The sequence below is a fragment of the Heloderma suspectum genome, chromosome 1 (assembly GCF_057233095.1).
Source record: "Heloderma suspectum isolate Gila_16-S chromosome 1, 16-S_ref, whole genome shotgun sequence".
Lineage (NCBI taxonomy): Eukaryota > Metazoa > Chordata > Lepidosauria > Squamata > Helodermatidae > Heloderma > Heloderma suspectum.
Genome location: NC_139458.1, coordinates 55,716,096 through 55,738,030, shown reverse-complemented (window position 1 = coordinate 55,738,030; position 21,935 = coordinate 55,716,096). Strand labels below are relative to the sequence as shown.

The 21,935-nt window shown below is 43.7% G+C and overlaps 1 protein-coding gene across 2 annotated transcripts in view; it reads left to right on the top strand.

The window, feature by feature from the left end:
* NPAS3 (neuronal PAS domain protein 3) overlaps window positions 1-21,935 on the top strand; it is a 1,104,842-nt gene that overhangs the window by 540,626 nt on the left and 542,281 nt on the right. The gene's annotated exons all lie outside the window — the stretch shown is intronic.

The window sequence follows — 21,935 nt, the reverse complement described above, 5'->3', positions numbered from 1 at the left end:
CCTGTATTAAGAGTTCAAGTTCGTTCTGTTTGTTTCCCATTCTCTGGGCATTACTGTATAGACATCGAAGACCATGTGCTTTAGTCTAGCTTTCTTCCTACAGAGCTGTCTGGAGCCAGCTCTGTGTATTAGGGATGGGGGAGAATTTCTCCCCGAAACTTCGGGGGGCCGAGTGCCAACGTATTCGGCCCCCCGAAGTAGTTTCGGGGAGAAATTCTCCGCACGCCCCTGCACCCCCCCCCCCAGGATGGGACTTACCTTTCCCGAATGTCCCTCCCGACGGCGGTTCGGCAGGTCTTCGTCAGGGGCGGGGGCGGCAGCTGGTCTTTTGACCGGCTGCCGCTGCCACCATTCCAAGAAAAAAAAAACAACGCCCCCGTGATAGGCTACGTGACGATTAACATAGCCTATCATGGCTAGATTTGCAAAGTCAGCCGTGATAGGCTACGTAAATCGTCACGTAGCCTATCACGGGGGCGTTTTTGTTTTTGTTTTACTTTTTATTTCACGGCCGGGCGAGGCGAGGCGCCTGAATTTCAGCCGGGCGAGGCGGGAAGCCTCCTCCCCCCCGGCCTGAACTTCGCGGGGAGAGCAGCGAAGCGCCTCCCCCCACCGCGAAAAGCTGCGAGACCAGGTAAGTGACTTTCGTGCACCCCTAGTAGGGATGTACGAAAATCACTTACCTGAACCTGAAAGTTGATTTGCAGTGGGGGGGAGGTGCTCCATCCCTCCCCCCGAAATTCTGGCCGGGGGGGAGGCGCCCCGTCCCTCCCCCCTGAAATTCTGGCCGGGGGAGACTCGTCCCGTCCCTCTGGCCGCGAATCCTGTCCTGCCGGGACGCAAATGGCGGTGGCCGTAGCCGCCGCCATTTGCGTCCCTGCAGTCAGCCGAGATAGGCTACGTAAATGTTTATGTAGCCTATCACAGTGTTTTTTAAAAATCTGGCTGTGATAGGCTACGTAAATCTTTACGTAGCCTATCACGTTTTGTTTTTTTTTTAACTTGGAAATGGCGGCGGCGGCAGCCAGTCGGAAGACCGGCCGCCGCATCCGCCACCGCCGAACCGCTGCCAGAGCCGCCACCGCCAGGGACATTCGCACAAGGTAAGTCCCGTCCCGGGGGGGGGCGGGGGGGCAGACCGTTTCTCCACCAATTTCGGGGGGCCGAACGCGCTGGCATTCGGCCTCCCCAAGATTCGTGGAGAAATTCTCTGACATCCCTAGCTCTGTGTGTTTCTATGACCTGGTTCGCACTACACGACAACCCACAGTGGGTTTTCACCCTTGTTTGTTGCAGGGTGGCTTGTTGTGAGTGTGACATCCATACCTGGCGCGTTTGTTAGCCATGCACAAGGCACCCTGAGAACCCATGGCTTGTAGTTGGGTTTTTCAGGGTGGCTTGTTGGGACATCCGAACCCAGCAGAGTGGCTTGTGCATGTTCTGCCAGAAAGGGTTACAGAGCCACCTGGCGAGAGTGGTGAAAAGCGGCTGCTCCTTGGCCTTCACCCCTCCTCTTCCAGCTCAGCACTTCATTGGATAGTGACCTGGTTTATCTCCTTATGTGCCAAGTTAGCACAGCTATGCATATATGCATGAGGAAAAAATTGCAAGAGGAAAAAAGGCGGGGTATAAATGCAATAAATAAATGCATGCATGCATGCATGCATGCATGACTTTTCTTGGGGTAGCTCCATGTCCCCAATTCAGGACCATAGCAATTCAGGATGTTGGGATTTAAGCTTTCCCCCTCCTGTTTTCATGCTGAAATCTCCCCCTGCCCCTGCGGGGGGGGGGGGTAAAAAAATTAAAAAGTCTCAATTTCTTTTTCTTTTTTTTAATCATTTGGGCGGGTGGGTTGCCATGAAAACAGGTGGAGAAAAGCATAAATCCTTCCTCCTGATTTGCCATGATCCCAAATGAGGCGGGTGCATAATTACCCAGAGGTAAGTCAGTCACTCATACATGCATAACTGTTCTAGGAAGAGGAACGGGCTGCGAGGAGCAGCCAAGGAGACTTTTTTTTTTAAAGTGTTAAACAAAATAAATAAAACCCTCAGTCACTTGGTCCTAAAAAGTGAGGTGTACCTCCCACCCACCCACTCTGCTCTGAAGACATGGCATATATGTGTCAATGCAGGTGCTTTGCAAGGCCAGAAAGGCAGGCGGGGGACGGGGGAGAATTTCATCACAGTAGGAGTATAGATGAGTTGTGCCACAAAGGCCCATGTGGGGTGGTGGAAGGGGGAAACCAGCCATGTCCAGCCAACGAGCACCTGATCATCTGTTGTCAGCAGCATGTCTTAACGAGTGGTTAACCAGCCCACCACCACGGTTTGTTTTCAGCATGATTTATCATTATGTGTGAACTGACCCTATGTGTTGTTGTTCCTAATAAAATGGGAGCTGTTTATAAACCTGTTTGTCTCTGCTACAAACTGAACTGAGAGCAGAACCTATTAGGACATACTCCACCCCTGGGACCCTTAGGCAAGGAGGAAATATTAGATGGTGTTAGAAGTTGGACGGTTTCTCCTTTTGGAGTCCAACACACTGAACAGGAGACCTACAACTTTCACCCCTCAGAAGACAATGGAGGATTTAAAATCTCCATCAGATTTTATCCTTTGTGGGAAATTTCATTAAGAACTGGAGGAGATGGGAACAGAAATTGAGGTTGTACATTGCAGTCACTAAGGCTGATGAAGTGTTTGAAGACTAAGAATTGTGACCTTGTGTCATTGCATTGGAAACAAAGTTATAGGAAAAGTGGGTAATCTTTGGTCCTCCAACTCCCATCATCCCTTATCATTGGCCATGCTAGCTGGCTGGCGCTGATGGGAATCATGGTCTAAGAGCATCTGGAGGCCACAGTTTAGCCACCAATGGAGGTTTATAATAATATGCAGTATGTGTTTGCAGGCCCCAACACACCTTGGCAGAGGTTCTTGCAGCACTCAAGACGTATTGTGAACCTAGAAAGAGCCCTACATTTGATCTTATATATTAGATCAATGAAAATATAATATAAAATATTTTGGTAACAAAAATATAATATAAAATATTTATTTCTTGAAACATTTTTAAAGCACCGTTTATCCTTGTGGATGCCAGGGCAATGAACAAATTATTTATTTACTTACTTACTTACTTACTTATTTAATACCCCACCTTTCTACCATGAAATGGTGCTCAGTGCAGCTAAATATGATTAAAATAAAACACAACACAATAAAAACACAAAGACTGCATCGTGGTGATAAGAACAGAGAAGACAGCACAGCATTGTAGTTTGGCCCTCCCAAGGATTGTATGCTGAGGGACAAGATTGTATCCAGCATAACTGATAGCAAACTCAAGGAAAGGTTTCTAAAAAATGCCTGTCTCACCCTTGCACAGGCTGTTACAAGTGTCCAGGCTCAAATTATGTCTGCAGAGAAGTAACACTGCATGCAGTTGAGCAAACATCAAAGTACCTCAGCTGCTTTCAAAAGCAATTCAAGCCTCTGGCCGATCGGCACCATAAGCGAGCTTCACAGTTGTCAAAAGCAAAGTTTGCAATAGATGTGGAAACACACGCCACCCTAGACTGTGACCAGCGTTGGTGTAACCTGTCACAAATGCTCAAGAACAAACCACTTCATGAAAATGTATAGATCAAATGGAGAAAATACAAAGCTAGAGGAAGTTGTTGCAGTTGTTGTTGTTTCAGTTTATGAGTCACCCTATAGCCAAAGCTCTTAGGGCAACGTAAATAATAAAAACAAACAAGCGCATTGCGTGAGCACACTCTTTATTGGCACAATGTCTAGTCTGCAGCCTTGAGAAACTCTTAGGACCCATTCAGTACCTGGCGCAGCACATTCCAAATAAGTCATGTTTGACTGCACCCCTGTGAGCATTGTTGAGCAATGATGCTCTCTGGCAATGGAGGCCTGAACACCAGGAAGCCCTGGAGAAGCTCCGGCAGCCTGTCATAACTGGTGCTATGCTGTGGTATTTTGATCCAAAGGAAAAGCCAGGGGTAAAGGCAGAAGCATCCTAAGATTGTCTGGAAGCATGTCTTTTTTTTTTTTTTTTCTTCAGCAGAGACAGCCAGGTTGAGAAGCAGCTTCCTTTTCATTAAGAACAATGCCTAGAAAGACAAATATCTTGCAGCAAAGCAGCGTACCTCACACGCCCTTCCTTTCACTCCCACATGTGCGCAGACAGAGATAGTACAATCAAGAGCCACTCCAGGCAAGTATCAGAGGAGAAGCCAAATTCTTTCATTACAGGCCCGTTAAAGGTACATTCAGTATGCCACAACGTCACTGTGAGTTGTTACTAGGAAAGGGTAGAATATGCACTGCTATAGTAGGGCAGATCTGCATATACAATAGAGATGGGTGTCTAAAGCTGCTCTGACACTGGAGTCAGCAATGCTCTGCATTGGCACAGCAGCTGCCGCCAGTTTTTCCCACATTTTTTCCGACCATTCTCATTCAATTTGATAGAAGAGAAATTGCCTCCGAGAAGAAATTCACTGGTGAAGAAATTTCATAGAAATTCTCATGGGTTGGGTTTGGGTTTCTTGGGCTTACCTTACTTAGGAGATAGCCGAGGAGTGAGCACAAATGTCCTGTCTTTCATTGTACAATCATCTCTCTGGCCGCCTCCTCAGCTTCCTATGCTTCAATTAAAGCCCATTTTAAGGCATCATGAGGTATATCCTCCCACAGAGCTTTTTTAGATCAGGACATGCAGACAGCCTGGGAGCTAGCTGTGGTTAGGTAAGCTCAAAAACACCACAAAAATAAACTATAAAACATCCGGAATGAGGCAGAACAATAGAAGCCTCTTTCATGGGGGGAGAAAACTTTCAGGAAATTGGAGGAGAGGTTTTGCCAGAGCACCAACTCCACCTCATCCCTGGAGCCAGACACAACACTGCCCTCACTTGCACTGCAGTTGATGCAAACTGGGGGCCAGCCTGCCAAGACAGTTGATGATGTTGCAGCATGAACAACCCCCCCCCCCGAAACCCTTACCAAAAAAAGAGAAATAAGCTGTGCTACAAACCCTGCCAATGGGGAGCCCTTCCTGGGAGAAACGGTCGAGAATTTCTCCTTCCCCTGGAGAAATTCGATGAAATTGTCTCCCAAATTTCTCTGCCCACAAGTAAGGTGGAGGATTTCAAGAGACCATTTGCGCACTGCTCTAGCTGCTGCAATACACAGAGCTGCTTAACCGTGCAGATACAATCTCTCTGGACTGTACTGAAATTTCTGAAAGCATGGTGATCTGGTGTGTCCTAACAAACACCATTGGGATCCATTGCAAGCAGGGATCCCCGCTGGGGCATCTGCAGTGGGGGGGAGGCACTCCGTCCCTCCCCCTGGAATCCTCCCCGGCCGGCTCCGCGGAGCCACCGGCCAGGGCCGGCCACAGCTGGGCTGGTGCAGCCGCAAATGGCAGCCATCATAGCAGCCGCCATTTGCATCCTTGCAAGCAGCTGTGATAGGCTACATAAGTATTTACGTAGCCTATCACGGCAAAGAGCAGGGACGCAAATGGCGGCCGCTACGCTATTTGCACCCCTGCTGTTTGCCGTGATAGGCTATGTAAATACTTACATAGCCTATCATGGTTGCAAGGCACAGCTGCAAATGGCGGCCGCAGCAGCCCGGTCGCAGCCGGCCAGGGGACTAGGGATGTCAGAGAATTCCGCCACTGATCTCAGTGAGGCCGAATGCCAGTGCATTCGGCCCCCCAAGCTCCGTGGCGGAACGGCCTGCCACCCCACCACCACCCAGACTTACCCAGGGCGGATGTTCCGGACTGCGGTGGCTCCAGCGGTGGCTTCGGCGGCGGCAGCTGGTCTTCCGACCGGCCACCGCCGCCACCATTTGCAGTCTGTTTTGTTTTTTCCCCGCCCCCATTCGTGATAGGCTACGTAAAGACTTACGTAGCCTATCACGTCTGGGTTAAAAAAAAAAAGCATACGCAAATGGCGGCGGCTACGGCCGCCGCCATTTGCGTTCCTTATTTTTGGCCATCTTAGTCTATCTAAATTTTTACGTAGACTAAGACGGCGAAACTAAGGGGGAACACAAATAGCGTAGCGGACGCTATTTGCATTCCCCCTTATTTTTGCCGTCTTAGTCTACGTAAATATTTACTTAGAGTAAGACGGTGAAAACAAAGGGGAACGCAAATAGCATCCGCTATGCTATTTGCTTTCCCCTTTCTTGTTTTCGTCTTAGTCTACGTAAATATTTACGTAGACTAAGACGGCCAAAAATAAGGAACGCATTTGCGTACGCATTTTTTTTTTTTAACCCAGACGTGATAGGCTACGTAAGTCTTTACATAGCCTATCACGGCTGAATTCAGGGATGCAAATGGCGGCAGCTATGGCCGCCGCCATTTGTGTCCCTGTTAGCCAGCGGCTGGATGTCCAGCTGCTGGCGGAGCCGGCCGGAGGCTCTGTGGAATCCCCGCGGAGCTGAGCCAGCCGGCCAGGATTCCGGGGGGAGGGACAGAGTGCCTCCCCCCCCAGCAGAACCCAGTGGACCAGGTAAGCGGGGTTCCGTATATCCCTACAGGAGATCAGCCTGAGCCGCCGCCGTATCCACCCCAGGTAACTTCTGTCCCGGGGGGATTCCGCGGGCGGGCGGGAGGGAGGCTGTTCCGCAACAGATTCCGGGGGGTTGTGGATTCTAAAGAATCCGGCCTCACTGGAATCCATAGCGGAATTCTCTGACATCCCTAATTGCAAGCCATGAATGCAGGCATTAGTCTTCGGATGGACCCTTTGATGCTGGAGTGTAGATTCTTCATTTTTTAACACTGTAAGTAGGAAATGGCTGCTTGAAGGTAATGGAAGGAATAAGGAAGATTTTGCATAAACCCCAGTGGCACAGAAGGCTACCAGAAACATAGTCTGCACACCAGCTCCAGTGAGGCCTGATTCCAGCTGTAATAATTATTCAGCTGGCTGCAAGCCACATTCCGCCTGCAGCCTTATGCAGAATGCATTGGAACTGCTGGTGGTGAAGGAGGAATAAAAGAGCACCTCTGCCTGCATGAATCCCCTGAACCTGTTATGATTGTTAGGAGGGCCCTGAGTTGTATATCATCCGCCCAAGAGATGAAAACCACTCCTAGAAGGATTTTATCAATAGTGGCCCTAAGGCCCTGATCCATCAATGCCCCTCTGTGCCAACCTTTGGAGTGCAGGGGGATAAGGCATATTTGTTTAGGCTTTTGGTGAGTAGCAGGAATAGAACATTTGCTGCAGAGCTTCAAATAGTCCATCAAAGTAGTAAGTAAACTTTAAGAACATGTTGAAGTCCCCTCCTCCTTTGGCTTTGTGAAAGAGTTTGTAAAATGCATCATGTTCCATCCTTAAACTCTATGCCAAAAACTGAAACAGATTGTTTTTGGAATAGCACGCTTTATTTTCTGTTTCTACAGAACTGTTTTAGAGAATGAAAGCTAAATAATTGTCACTCAGTAGACAATTATTCCAGTTAAATAGCAGCATCAATATTCTGAATGCTATTAGTGTTATTTTGGGAAGCTAGAGCTTTGAGCAAGCCAAATAACTTTACTTTCATACAGCTCGAGTGTGCACTGGTAATATGGAGTAACTAATATACAGAGTGATGAGATAGTTTCATTGAGCCAACTACAGTTACACATTTGTTATCAAGGCTTTGTGTTTGCTGAATAAAACTGGTTCTCAGGCACAAATATTAAGAGAATATTAATATTAATAAGCCTGTGCTGTTCTAATCAGTGTCTTATGTCCTGTTGTTTGGTGGCTCTCATAACAAAAAGGTTGCGTATGAGACTATGTTATCTGGATAATAGTTTAATTGCCTTTGAACTGCAAGGATGACCATGTCTTCAGTTTTCAGTGCTTTTTTCATAGCAAGTCTTTCTTGCTAAGAAAATAAACTAAACTGCTAAATAATGCAGAATTCTATCTTTAGTGGCATTTGCTACAGTCTTGCTTCTTGTTCCCTTGGCACTTCACTTTCATGGGATGAACAAGACACTAATCTTTTAATCAGTGACAACAGTGTGGGCGTTAGGTTGTTTTAACTGTTTCTCCTGGACTGTTTTGCTGTTGAAAATCACTACCTGAAGCTGTTATTTCCCAGTGGAAGTACTATTTGCTGCAGTTAGTGCCTTGTGGCAAATAGCGGGGGGGCAGGGAGATGTAAAATGCAGATGGCAGAAATAACAGTTTTGAATAATAATGAAAGAAAACAATGCAAAGAAAATGTAGTGGTGTATGCTTCAGAAGTGAAAGCTTGGAAATGTATTACGGCATGAAAAAGGAGTAGGATTTTGCTGAATCCAGAATATCTTGGCATGCTTCTTATGCAATAAATGCAAAACTCTTAAAATCCATATTCCCAAAAGAATAAGTGAGTGGAAGCTATTCAGGAGAAGCTACTGGTACTGCCAAAATGGGCCCTCTCTTCCATGCTTCAGCCCTGATTTCCTTGGACAAGGAAATTTTGAACAGGAACCTCACTGATTTCAGAGCCAAACTACACATTATGCTAATCACATTGTGTATTGCTGAAGGTTAGCATTTTATTTACTCTAGTATAAATGTACATGGCCCTGATTTGAGCTGGGACCACTATGCACTGGGAGGAGAGGCTTAAGCATTCTCTTCCCCAACCATTTTTACAACTGAAATTCCCCCCCCCCCCATGGGGTGGGTGGGGAGGCAGGAAAAAAAATCCATTGGTGTCAATGGAAGCTGGTTTCAGTGGAAAACGGGGGGCGGGGTTAGGAAAAAATGGTGGGGGGAAAGTTTAATCTTTTCTGCACAGTGGTCCTGATCTGAATTGGGGTCCTGTGCACTTACACTAGAGTAAATAAAAAGCTAACCTTCAGCGATTAGTGTAATATGTAGTTTGGCTCTTAATATGTGAAGGGAGGGGTGCTCATATAAGAAGTGTTTTCAGAGAGACAAGCTAGATATGACAGTGGTAAAACTGTATGTTTCAATGCATAGATCTGCTTCAAGCACATAGAGGAGGTGAGCCATAGCCTGGCTTTCCCACTAAAATCCCTTCTGACTTTTCTGGATTCTACCTGAACTTGTTATTCTTCATTTACTGAACCATCACATCCATAAACTGATTGAAAAGATAAATGGCTGCACTTGGACGTTCATTTATATAGACTTTGGAACCCTTACCAGATTCTTGTTCCCAGGGGTTCTAGGAGCACTGAAACCTGAAACGCTCACATCATGATAGAACCCAATCTGAATGTCTGCAAATATTCCTCTTCCATAACATGTTAAGACTCTGACTACATAGGCATCATGGCTTTAGCATCAAGTCAGCCTTCCCCTCTGTCTGTTCTGTCCCCTACACACACACACACACACACACACACACACACACCCCTGGTTTTCTAACATCTTGCCTGATGAAGATATCTGGAGATCATATTATGAAACCATGCACATTTTGTATGATATTTGAGTTGGTCTAATAAAGATATTACACTAATATGGATTTTGGGAGGGAAAATTATGGTCAATATGGCTATCTTTGCTTTTTGTATCACCATATTCATGACATTCCACTCGAAACCTCTGTAGCTTAGTGGTAGAGCACATGCTTTGTATGCAGAAGGTCCCAGGATCAATCCCTAGCTCTTCCAGGTAGGACTAGGAAAGGATCCTGCCTAAACCCTGGATCGCCGCTGCCAGTCAGTGTTGACAATACTGGGCTAGATGGACCAATGGCCTGACTCAGCATAAGGCAGCTCCCTGTGTTCCTGTCCTATGACAATATTTCCCAGTGGCTTCATGGTGATGTTAAGCAATGCTGGAGATAAAATATTGCCCCCTGCAGAGTAACACATAAGAACTCTGAAGGAGCTAAATGACAATCTCAAAGGGCTATCCTTAATGTTTGTTCTGAGAAAATTAGCAAATTCACTCAGAAGTGCCCACTCAGATATAATATCAAGTAAAGTCTTAGGGATGTCAGAGAATTTCGCCACGAATCTTGGGGAGGCCGAATGCCAGCGCATTCAGCCCCCCGAAATTGGTGGCGAAATGGTCTGCCCCCCCGCCCTCCCCGGGACGGGACTTAACTTGGGCGTATCCTCCTGGCGGCAGCGGCTCCGGCGGCGGTTCGGCGGCGGCGGTGGCTGCGGCGGCCGGTCTTCCGACCAGTTGCTGCCACCATTTCCAGTAAAAAACAAAACGTGATAGGCTACTTAAAGATTTACATAGCCTATCACAGCTGGATTTTTAAAAAATACCGTGATAGGCTACATAAATGTTTACGTAGCCTATCACGGCTGAGTAAAAACAAAACAAAAAAACCCACGCGTACGCAAATGGCGGTGCCCATGGGCACCGCCATTTGCGTTCCTTATTTTGGCACGTGTAGTCTACGTAAACATTTACGTAGACTATGGCGAAAATAAGGTTCAAATTTCGTTCAAGGTAAGTGACTTTCATACATCCCTACTTATGATTAACAATATCAAAGGTTGCTGCAAAGTCCATAATTATCAACAAGGAGAATTTCTTTCATTGTCCTCTAGAGCTAGGGATGCTGGAGGAATTCAAGACGGATTAAAATGAGCTCGGATTTCTAAGTATCTGACCTGTGGAATCTGCTGCAGAGCGACCCCCTCAGGCACTGCAGAGTCCGTGGACTTTTGGACTATTTTTTTACCTTCCCGAAATTTACGCATATAAATCTGTAGAAAAATATGTAAGTTTCTGCTGAGGAAACGTAGAATGGAATAGGGGACAATACACTAAATGTTATGTACTGGGGTAAATTATGTGAATACTTACGTAAATACCTATGTAAATATTTCCGTAATTTTCGGCATGACGAAAAAAAATATATTCGTATCCGTCTGTGGGCAGATGACACAATGAAAGGCAATCCGCAAAACACAGATGGAGCGGATTTTACACAGTCTGTACATCCCTATCTAGAGCAGATTATCCACAATGACTATCAATACTGTCTTGAACCAATACCCAGGTTGGATCTAACGTGCATAGATACGATACTCCCTTTATAACTGTTGTTATTTTTAATTTTAAATATATAGATTTTAAAATAATAGCATTTGCCATCCCACTCGTTCCACAATGAATAGATAAAAGAGCATCTGGAATACCAACAAAAATAATTGGCATGTTACAAAGTCAGTTCTTATGAGAACCTTGGGTTAATTATAATCAGTTCAGTTTTGGCATCTGATGCAGATTTCTTCCTCAAAATGTTGATTGATTGTCCCACTTCATTTATTAGCCTTCGTTATAACTTCCCCTGCCTCAATGATAGGAAAACATAAGAATTTATAAAATAATATCATAAAAACCAGTTAGAACTGTAAAACTGTAAAGTGTTATGTTCTTGTTTGTGATCCAGTTTCAGTACACATATTAATCAAATTAAATTTGTGATATTATATGATTTATTCTTCTTTTTAATTGCCCACTGATTGTAGGAAGATTGTTGACAGGCTCACATCACAGCAAGTAAATGGGGAACAGGATTGACAGGTGGCAGGAGATACAAATACACAGAGTCTAGCCATCCCGTATCCTTAAAATTAGGTGGTCAGGCACTGGCAATAAAGGTGATATTCAAGTATTACAATGGCAGAACCAATCACACTGTCAGTGGAATTCTTTGAATCTTTTTGAGTAGCCAGTTGATGCTCCAGCATTCACAGGGCATTACTGTGTCCTCTTCTGTCATTGTTAAATTTTGCGAGCCATGATCCAGTTCTAGACTGCTTTTTGTGAACGTGGAGACATTCACCATGCTTTTTGGTGTGGAGCTAGGATACAGGAAAAGACTGGAGGAGTTACTACTACCTCTTTTCTAGCCACAGAACTTCTAGGGGTAGAACGTTCAATCAAGGTTCGAACAAACTAATTTATATATACATACATACTTTTGTAAAAATGATGGTGGTAGCTAAAACAGTATACTTGTATCCCATGAGTATGACAGGCCCATCTGAAACATCTTAATTTAGTGGGTGAGTCACCAAAAGTGATTGTTTTATTTATCTTCTTTTTTCATACAAATGTACAACATGGGTATTGTTGTTGTTCAGTCGTTAAGTCGTGTCCGACTCTTCGTGACCCCATGGACCATAGCAGACAAGGCCTTGCTGTCCTGCGCTCTCTCCCAGAGTGTGCTCAAGTTCATATTCATTGCATCGGTGATGCTATCTAGCCATCTCATCCTCTGCCGTCCCCTTCTCCTTTTGCCTTCAATCTTTCCCAGCATCAGGGTCTTTTCCAGGGAGTTTTCTCTTCGCATTAGGTGGCCAAAATATTTGAGCTTCAGTATCTGTCCTTCCAATGAGCAGTCAGGGTTGATTTCCTTTAGGATGGACTGATTGGACCTCCTTGCAGTCCAGGCGACTCATAAGAGTCTTCACCAGCACCACAGTTCGAAAGTGTCAATTCTTTGGCGGCCCGCTCAGCCTTCCTTATAGTCCAGCTCTCACAGCCATACGTTACTACTGGGAAACCATAGCTTTGACTATACGAACCTTTGTCAGCAAGGTGATGTCTCTGCTTCTTACTATGCTGTCTAGGTTTGCCATAGCTTTCCTCCCAGAGATCAGTGACTTTTAATTTCATGGCTACAGTCACCATCTGCGGTGATCTTGGAGCCCAAGAAAATAAAATCTGTCACTGCTTCCATTTCTTCCCCTTCTATATGCCAGGAAGTGATGGGGCCAGATGCCATGATCTTCGTTTTTTTAATGTTGAGTTTCAAACTAGCTTTTGCACTCTCCACTTTCACCCTCAACAAGAGGCTCTTTAGATCCTCTTCACTTTCTGCCATTAGGGTGGTATCGTCTGTGTATCTGAGGTATTCTCCCGGCAATCTTAATTCCGACCTGTGATTCATCGAACCCGGCGTTTCGCATGATGTACTCTGCATATAAGTTAAATAAGCTGGGCGACAATATACAGCCTTGTCATACTCCTTTCCCACTTTTGAACCAATCGGTTGTTCCAAGTCCAGTTCTTACTGTTGCTTCTTGACCCTCGTACAGGTTTCTCAGGAAACAGGTATGGTGGTCTGGTACTCTCATCTCTTTCAGAATTTGCCATAGTTTGTTGTGATCCACACAATCAAAGGCTTTAGCATAGTCAATGAAGCAGAAATAGACGTTTTTCTGGAATTCTCTTGCTTTCTCCATGATCCAGTGAATGTTGGTGATTTGATTAGGAGTGCACGAAAGCCACTTACCTGGTCTCGCAGCTTGCTTCGCGGTGGGGGGGAGGCGCTTCACTGCTCCCCCCGAAGTTCAGGCGAGGGGGGAGGCTTCCTGCCTCGCCCGGCCGAAATTCAGGCCGGGGAGGAGGCGCCTCGCTACTACGTAGTCTATCTTTACGTAGACTACGGCGAAAATAAGGGCAACGCAAATAGCGTTGCCCTTATTTTCGCCGTAGTCTACGTAATCTTTACGTACACTACAGCGACCAAATAAGGAACGCGAATGGCGGCTCCCTATGGGGGCCGCCATTTGCGTACGCGTTTTTTTTTTTTTTTAAAGTCACCCGTGATAGGCTACGTGACGATTAACATAGCCTATCACGGCTGACTTTGCAGATCTAGCCGTGATAGGCTACGTTAATCGTCACGTAGCCTATCATGGGGGCGTTGTTGTTTTTTTTACTTTTATTGGAATGGCGGCGGTGGCAGCCGGTCGAAAGACCGGCTGCCGCCTCTGCCCCTGTTGAAGACCTGCCGAACCGCCGCCGGGACCTGCCGCCGGGAGGGACATTCGGGAAAGGTATGTCCCGTCCCGGGAGGGTGCGGGGGGCGGGGGGGTGCAGAGAATTTTTCCCCGAAACTTCGGGGGGCCGAACACATTGGCGCTCGGCCCCCCGAAGTTTCGGGGAGAAATTCTCCCCCATCCCTACCCTTGATATCTCCGATTTTATTGAAAAGATCTCTAGTCTTTCCCATTCTGTTGTTTTCCTCGATTTCTTTGCATTGTTCATTTAAGAAGGCCTTCTTGTCTCTCCTTGCTATTTTTGGAAATCTGCATTCAGATGGATATATCTTCCCCGTTCTCCCTTGCTTTTCGCTTCCCTTCTCTCCTCAGCTACTTGTAAAGCCTCATCAGACAGCCACTTTGCTTTCTTACATTTCTTTTTCTTTGGATGGATTGAGTTGTTGCCTCCTGAACAATGTTACGGACCTCAGTCCATAGTTCCTCAGGCACTCTGTCTATCAGGTCTAATCCCTTAAATCTATTCGTCACCTCCACTGTATATTCATAAGGGATATGATTTAGGTCATACCTGAAAGGTTTAGTGGTTTTCCTATGTTCTTCAATTTAAGCTGAAATTTTGCAACAACAAGCTCATGATCTGAGCCACAGTCAGCTCCAGGTCTTGTTTTTACTGACTGTATTGAGCTTCTCCATCTTTGGCTGCAAAGTACATAATCAATCTTATTTCGATATTGACCATCTGGTGATGTCCATGTGTAGAGTCGCCTCTTGTGCTATTGGAAAGTAGTGTTTGCTATGATCAGCGTGTTTTCTTGGCAAAAGTCTATTAGCCTTTGTCCTGCTTCATTTTGTACACCAAGGCCATGCTTGCCTGTTATGCCGGTGATTTCTTGACTTCCTGCTTTAGCATTCCAATCCCCTAAGATGAAGAGGACATCTTTTTTTGTTGTTAGTTCTAGAAGGTGTTGTAGGCCTTCATAGAACCGATCAACCTCAGCTTCTTCGGCCTCAGTGGTTGGGGCATAGACTTGAATTACTGTGATGTTGAATGGTTTGCCTTGGATTCGTACTGAGATCATTCTATCGTTTTTGAGATTGTACCCCAGTACTGCTTTTCCCAGTACTGTTGACTATGAGTGCTACTCCATTTCTTTTATGGGATTCGTAAAATAAGCTTCAGCTTATTCCTCCCCATCCAGCCACTCACCGTCACCAGACATTTAGACAGGGATTCTATGGCCAACCTTGGTGAAGATTTGAACGAGAGGTAGAGCTCCGTGTCGTCCGCATATTGATGACACCGCACCCCAAACCTCCTGATGATAGCCCCCAGCGGCTTCATTACATGAATTACATTTCATTATTACATGAATACTTTGTCCTTACTTTGTTGGTTTCCAGTTTTTCCTGTTTTGCTCATTTCCCAGTGAGATGTATGTTTGCTTGAAAAACGTATTTTGGATGGAGAATGGATAACTATAAGCATTTTTAAAGTAAATTCAACAGAAAATGAATAAAATTTGCAGACACGTGGATCCAAAGAACTGTAAGCAGAAGGAGAAATTGTATTAGTGCTGTTCCTTAAACTCTTGTGCAAGTTAGGAGAGGTTTTCTTCCAGTGCACCACCACATTATAGTGGGGATTGCATTACATATAAGAAACTTGGAAGATAAAGTAGCATGTATACCCCAGTGTGCTTTAAAAAGCTCTTGAAAAGTGCTTGTACAAAGTTTTACAGAATAATTTGTGCAAATAGAAGAATTTATCTGGATTTGGGGATCAGTTTCTGTCACTCGGTGTTCTTCTACACCTTTGGATCAAAGTAGTTTCTTACACCAAAATATGGAAATAATTATACTGTTGTGTACAATTGTGTAATTTGGTAATTACCAGATACTCTGGGTATATTAGTAAGTGTACTAATTTGCTTTGAGATTCTTTTGTATTTATCATACTAACCACCTTGCGAGATAAATAAGGCTGGAATGAAATCACATACCCCTTAACACTAGTTGAAGAATGTTTAAGTGGTCTCCCCCCTCCCCCCCACCACACACACACACACAAACCCTTCTCCAAGTTTGTGAATTAATAATTTTTGTTAATGAGGAGGATGTATTGCCCCTGCAGTAGGCTTCAAACTATTAATTTAGAGGTGCCAAGATAGTGATAAATCAGATACAGATTTTCTTACAAGGAGTACTTTATTGAGTACAATCAGCACAGGGGCGTAGCCAATGGTTGGATCAGACAGCTTCTCTGAACCTAGAGCCATGGGGTAAAATGGGTTTTATACCATACATGTTAGCATTGAGGCAGCATGACAGCAGCAAGCGTTAATTAGTGTTCATTCCCAGTATAGACTAACAGTGCTTGGTCAGAAGGGAAACAACCAGAACTTTCCCACCACAGACACCTGCAGCTTTAAGGCAAACAAACTTTGCTTCCCAGGCACATCTTGATAAGACACCCCAGCTCGTTAGTATGGAATGTGCTGAGGCCGCACTATCGACCTTTGACTCATCCTGGTAAATCAAGAGGCCTGTTAGGGAAAACAGCCTGCCAACTGAACCAAAGTCAGAAAGCATCTAAGCCCCCCTCTAAAACTACTAATAGCTTGGTTCAGACCTGAGGCCTTACAGAGGGCTATAAACAAGGGAATGGCAGTTGTTTCAGATTAATCTATAACTAAAGGCTGTGATACTTTGCATACAGTGTAATGGAGCTTCATACCACAATATAAATTTAAACTTTGCATTTCCATGTCCAGGCCCAATCCATTCCATAACACTAGCCACCACATTAATCTCTGTCACACTGCTGATTTATCATAACCATCTGTAAGCAAAAATATCTTGTAAAAACATTGTTTATAACCAACAACCTTATTTTAGTTACAGCAGAGGCAAAACCTCCCTTGTCCCCACCTTTTTTGTTGTTGTTCCAGCAGAGAATAACAACTGCTTATTGTGGCCTCAGTTACATAGGTGGATGGTGGGGGTGTGGTGAGGGGCTGATGGATTGATAGTCCTGTCTTGCAGTAAGGAATTAACTAGATGGCCTTTTGGACTCTTCTGACTCTGTGATTACGTGAAAGCTGTGAATTAAAAGTAAAACAATGGCAGCGCAATTCAATGAACTAGTATGCAGTTAGACAATCAGGTGGGTGAGGGTACAATTTCACCTGAAAGAGTGCTACCTCAAAGCCCACACTGAGTACAAAAACAAGGTGGTGGATGTTTGCTGCCTTCTGAAGATGATGGAGGCATACGAGATGTTTACCACACCTCTCGCATAGTAAAACACATATTGCAGCCTGCTATATAATGGGCCATTTGTATGGCTTCCAATCAAGGGTTGCTTGATTGTTTTCTTGGCAAACGGAAGGCACTCTTATATACTATTACAAAAACAAAGCCAAATGTTATAATGGACAAGAAGCAGATGACATAACTGTCTTTATGGCTCATCAAAAAGTATGTCATACATCAAGGGGGAAGGAGGAGAGAGCAAAGTTGTGATAATTTATGACAAGGTAAGGCTGGGGGTATTGGTTGAAATGCGATGTCTTTGTTTGCATCTCCATCACAGCCATTTAGTACATCACTGCTTGGTGCCATGCCAGTAGTTACATTTCCACGCTTTCCCTTGATTTCCCCTTTTCAGATAACTTCCCAGCTGATTTAATTTTTGTCTGTTCCATCGTCTTTCCTTCTCTGCTGTCTCCATATCCTGGCTATTTTCTGTGTCTCTCTCTACTTCCCTCTGCTCTCAGATCTACATTACCCCTGTACATTCTCTATATAATGTGTGAATTGTGAAACAGTCCTTCATGGTTAAATTTTAACAGTTTATTTTATTTCATTTTCCAATACAGTACAAACAGTAAACGCTTCCCCCTCCCTCCTGCCCCCAATCCTTCTTCTTTAGTTTTCCCGCTCGTTTTGTATCAAGTAAGTGTTGCATATCTATAAGTAAAATCATTAAGTAAGAATTTGATAAATGTATAGTTACATAGAAAATAAATTATAAATAAATTATAAATAAATAAAAGGGTTATGTCAAGCATGTCTTTTTGCTGGCCTGCACTATTTTTTTTAGTGGACCATATCATTCCACATGTAACTCAAAAAACCTTCCCCATATTAATTGGAATTTATTTTAATTTAGTGATTTTATATGATTGTATACCACTTTGCAGGCCTATGAGCCAGAAAGTAGCCCAGAAATTTTTGATATAAATAAATAATAAATAAACGCTAGTGTAAAAATGACAAAATGCTGAAGGAGCAGGTTTCAAAAAATGAATGAAGGTTCTCAATTAAACATAAATAAAAAGACATTATTTAGATGTAATAAACTAAACATACCATACAAGCATTAGAAATGTGTGGAAGCAATGTCATCCCATCTGTAATATATTTTTTTGGATGGGAAGGGTCTATACTAGAGTGACAGACAGTGATAAAAAGGAAGGTGCTTTAAATAGTTTTTAAAACTATGACATACTTTATGGACAGTGAATCTGAGAAATACATATATTGAATCCTGCTTCATGTAGATCCAGCAGTTCTTGACATACTTGTAGCATACAAAAGCCCTATGGATGAGTGGAGCATTAGATTGGAAGTAATAAGGTTGTGCCTGACTTACCTCAGCATTTGTAGCAGATGTTACAAATGTCATAAACATGAACCTTAGGGATCAGAATGAAAAAAAAAATCAAGACAACAGATTTAAGCCTCTTTGCTTTACAAGCTAGTGTAGTCTGATGCTATAACAGTACTCTGACTTGATGTTAAAATCCTATCCACCTGCCCAGGATACTCCTGTATCAGAAGAGCGAAAGCTTTCCTAAGCAAACATGCAGTTTCCACAGGCAGCTAAGAAAGAGGGCTGGGAGCTTTTCTCAGCAAACCAAAAGAAGAAAGGATTTATTTGACTGTGTTTGTTTATGCTTAGGTATGGTGGATTGGGTTGTGGTGGAAGGTCTTGAATAGGAAGGGAGGTCATTTGTTTTTCAGTTTCTGGCAACACTGCTTAATCTAATTTAATATGCTGTGAAGTTGTGTTGCACTTAACCAAACCCCCTCAAAATTGCAGAAGTTAATTTATCTTTGGGGAAAATGAATGACAGGAGCAAGAAATAGCAAAATGATTTAAGATCACAAGAATGGAAATTACCTTGCAGAGCAAAACCACAAAATAAGAGATTACTTTGAAACTAGGTACTACTGTGACATCATTTCTGTTCAGCCCATGCATGAAATGAGTGATTCTGACATTAAAACAAATCTATTGATTTTCCTAGGTATTATTTCAATAAATACTCTTATATAAAGTACAAAAACATAAGGAAATGTTCTTTGAGCTGGTTTATGTATGACCTTGATTTCCTTTCTAAGAGCAGATGAAGATGACACAAAGTGTTGGTTTTGTAGCATTTGCCATCTCTAATTTTTCTGTGTATTACTTTACTCCAGCAGTAAATTTGTTGTTCAATATAAATAGAGCAATGTTTCCTGCAAAGAAATTACATGTAACATCCGTAATGTTACACTTCTAAACCAATATCCCTTGTCTCCTGTCAGTAGGTGTAATATGTCTTTGTGTGCAGATATCAGATCTGACGTTTGATATCACAGAACGCACTTACAAATCATTGCTTTAAAATGTCTTTTCACTGAATTGATTGATAATCAGACTGGTACCAACAAGCCGCTATGTACAATAACAGCTGCTTTATTAACGTATGTTTATGTTTGAGTTTGCCTGTTAAATACCACATGTTATCATTGATCTATATATTGGTAAATTAATTAAGAGACCTTGCAAAAACATTTGGTGGCAGTAATGTGTTTCACTAGAGGTTAGCACTCCAGAAGCTAGAAATGTGGTGGCACTGCCAAAACAGAGGAAATGTGTCACCAAAGAAGAGGACAAAAGAGGACAGAGATCTGCATAAAATTTTCATTTGCTAATGTATATGTATAGAAGCAAATTTGGAAATTATTACTGTAATTTAAATAGAAGTACATCACATCTCATCATAATGAGGAAGATTGTGTCCAGGTGATCTGGGTGCTTGCTCAGTCTGCTGTCCTGGTGCTTGTCATTGATGGGCAAGTTCAAGGCCATGCTCTCCCTTCTTACAGGTCTTTGCTTTAAACTGGACTTGTACTGGACAGCCCTTCAAATAGAGGACTCTTCTTTGTAAAGCAGGACACATGGTCATCCTAGCTAGAAACCTCACTTTGATCCAGCAATTTCTTGCAGGCATGAGGATGCACACTTGGAGCTTCCATGCCAGAAAGTTTTCTGTAGTCATTGCCAAGAGGGAGGCAATTTAATTACCACAAAAATCCCACTCCTTTAAAAATACCTCTCCATTGATGTGGAAGCCCACATATGTAGGAGCTCCATGTTACTCGAGCATGCTTAGGGTCTATATCTTCTACAATCTAGAGAAAGGGTAGGCAAGCTAGCACTCTCCAGATGTCTTGGACTACAACTCCTATAATCCCTTGCCAGCATGGCCACTGGTTAGGGATTATGGGGGGTTGTGGTCTAAAACATCTGGAAGGCACCAGCTTGCCTACCCCTATTCAAGGGAGATGAAATGGAAAGCTTTGCCTGTGATATCTTCTACCCTTCCCTGTGTGGTGACATGTGATTTTAGCAGGATCCCGATTCCTTCCAGTGTCTAAGGGGATGCTGCATGGGGCTGCAGCCTTGCCAGGGGGAGGCACAACTTTCTGACTGTGTGTAGCGAGAGCTGTATATTCTCATCTTCATTAACATTGCAAGAGATCCTCATCTACACATCATCTCTGGTTGCACCTCTTTACTTGCACCCCTAGAAATATTGTTGCTTGTACAGTCTGGCTGGAACTGCTTTTGATTATTGTTTTTCTCTAAAACATTCCAATAGACAGTTTAGGAAAATGTATCACATGTAGGAAATGAATGTGCGAAATTAGAAAGAAAATAGCCCTTTTTTCCAGGAGAAGATATGTGCTTGTGATGGTTAGCAGAGTAACATGCTCTGCTCAGCTACTTCATTTGCTCTGGGCATCATATGTTATACTCTTGACTTGGAAGAGGGAGCAGCCTTTATAGTGGCTTTAGACAGAGAGAGAGGAGGTGTATTGTGTGACGATTGCCTTTTTAGCTTTATCAGCTGTGGGATATCGGTGTATCAGGATCAGCACCTCAGCAAGGGGAGGAAGGGTTTTTTTTTAACCTGTTCTCCTACATCACAGTCCTGACAAAACCGCACACGTTGCTGCTATATGGCATGGGGGGAAGCTGCCATTTGTGGGAGAAAGGGTTAAGCATACTGTTGATGCCAATGCGTCGTGGCTACTATTTATTAAAGTTAAAAAAGATTCACCTCGAACTGCACATTTACTGTTACATATAGTTTGGCCTTTAAAGTCTGGGGACATCCCTGCTTATTTTAGAAATGTTTGGACTTGAAAAATATTTTTCATGCTGCTACTTGAGCTTGTTGTATATTCTCATTAGCTCAGTCCAGTCCTCAACATAATTCCAAGATCCCTGAGATGCAGTTCTTTAATCAAAAGATCTATGTTATTAGGGGCCCATTTTTAAAAACCTCTTCAGTATCATGACTTTAAATCCTTAAAAAATCAAATATTTGCTATTCAGTTTCAAGCCATTGAAAATCATTAACAGGTATGATTCTTCCCTGCATGGGCACGTTGCCTGGATGCAGAGGGATCTTCATAGAGCTCAATAGAGCCCTTTTTCTTTCCAACTTCCCATTTGGATCTGCACATAGGTGTGCACAGAAACATCTACCCAGGACAGGAATGGGAGATCTGTGTGTACTCGGTATCCCCATCCAGCCTGCCTACTCTGCTTAGTCAAATTATGTTCAGTCCATAGCTCATCGTCTAACTTGACTGAGTAGAGAGGGAGATCTAGGCATGGATATGGAGACATACAGAGACCTTACACAGATCTCTCATTCCCTGCAACAGCCTGTTGTGGTGCTGTGCTGCTGTGCATGCACCAATGCACACCAAGGGGAAAGTGGAAAACTAGGGTTCTGCTGAGCTCTGTGGGAATCCCCCAAGTGTTTTGCTTAATATTTATTTATTTATTTTCAAATGGGAGATTGAATAAAATATTTAATTGATTC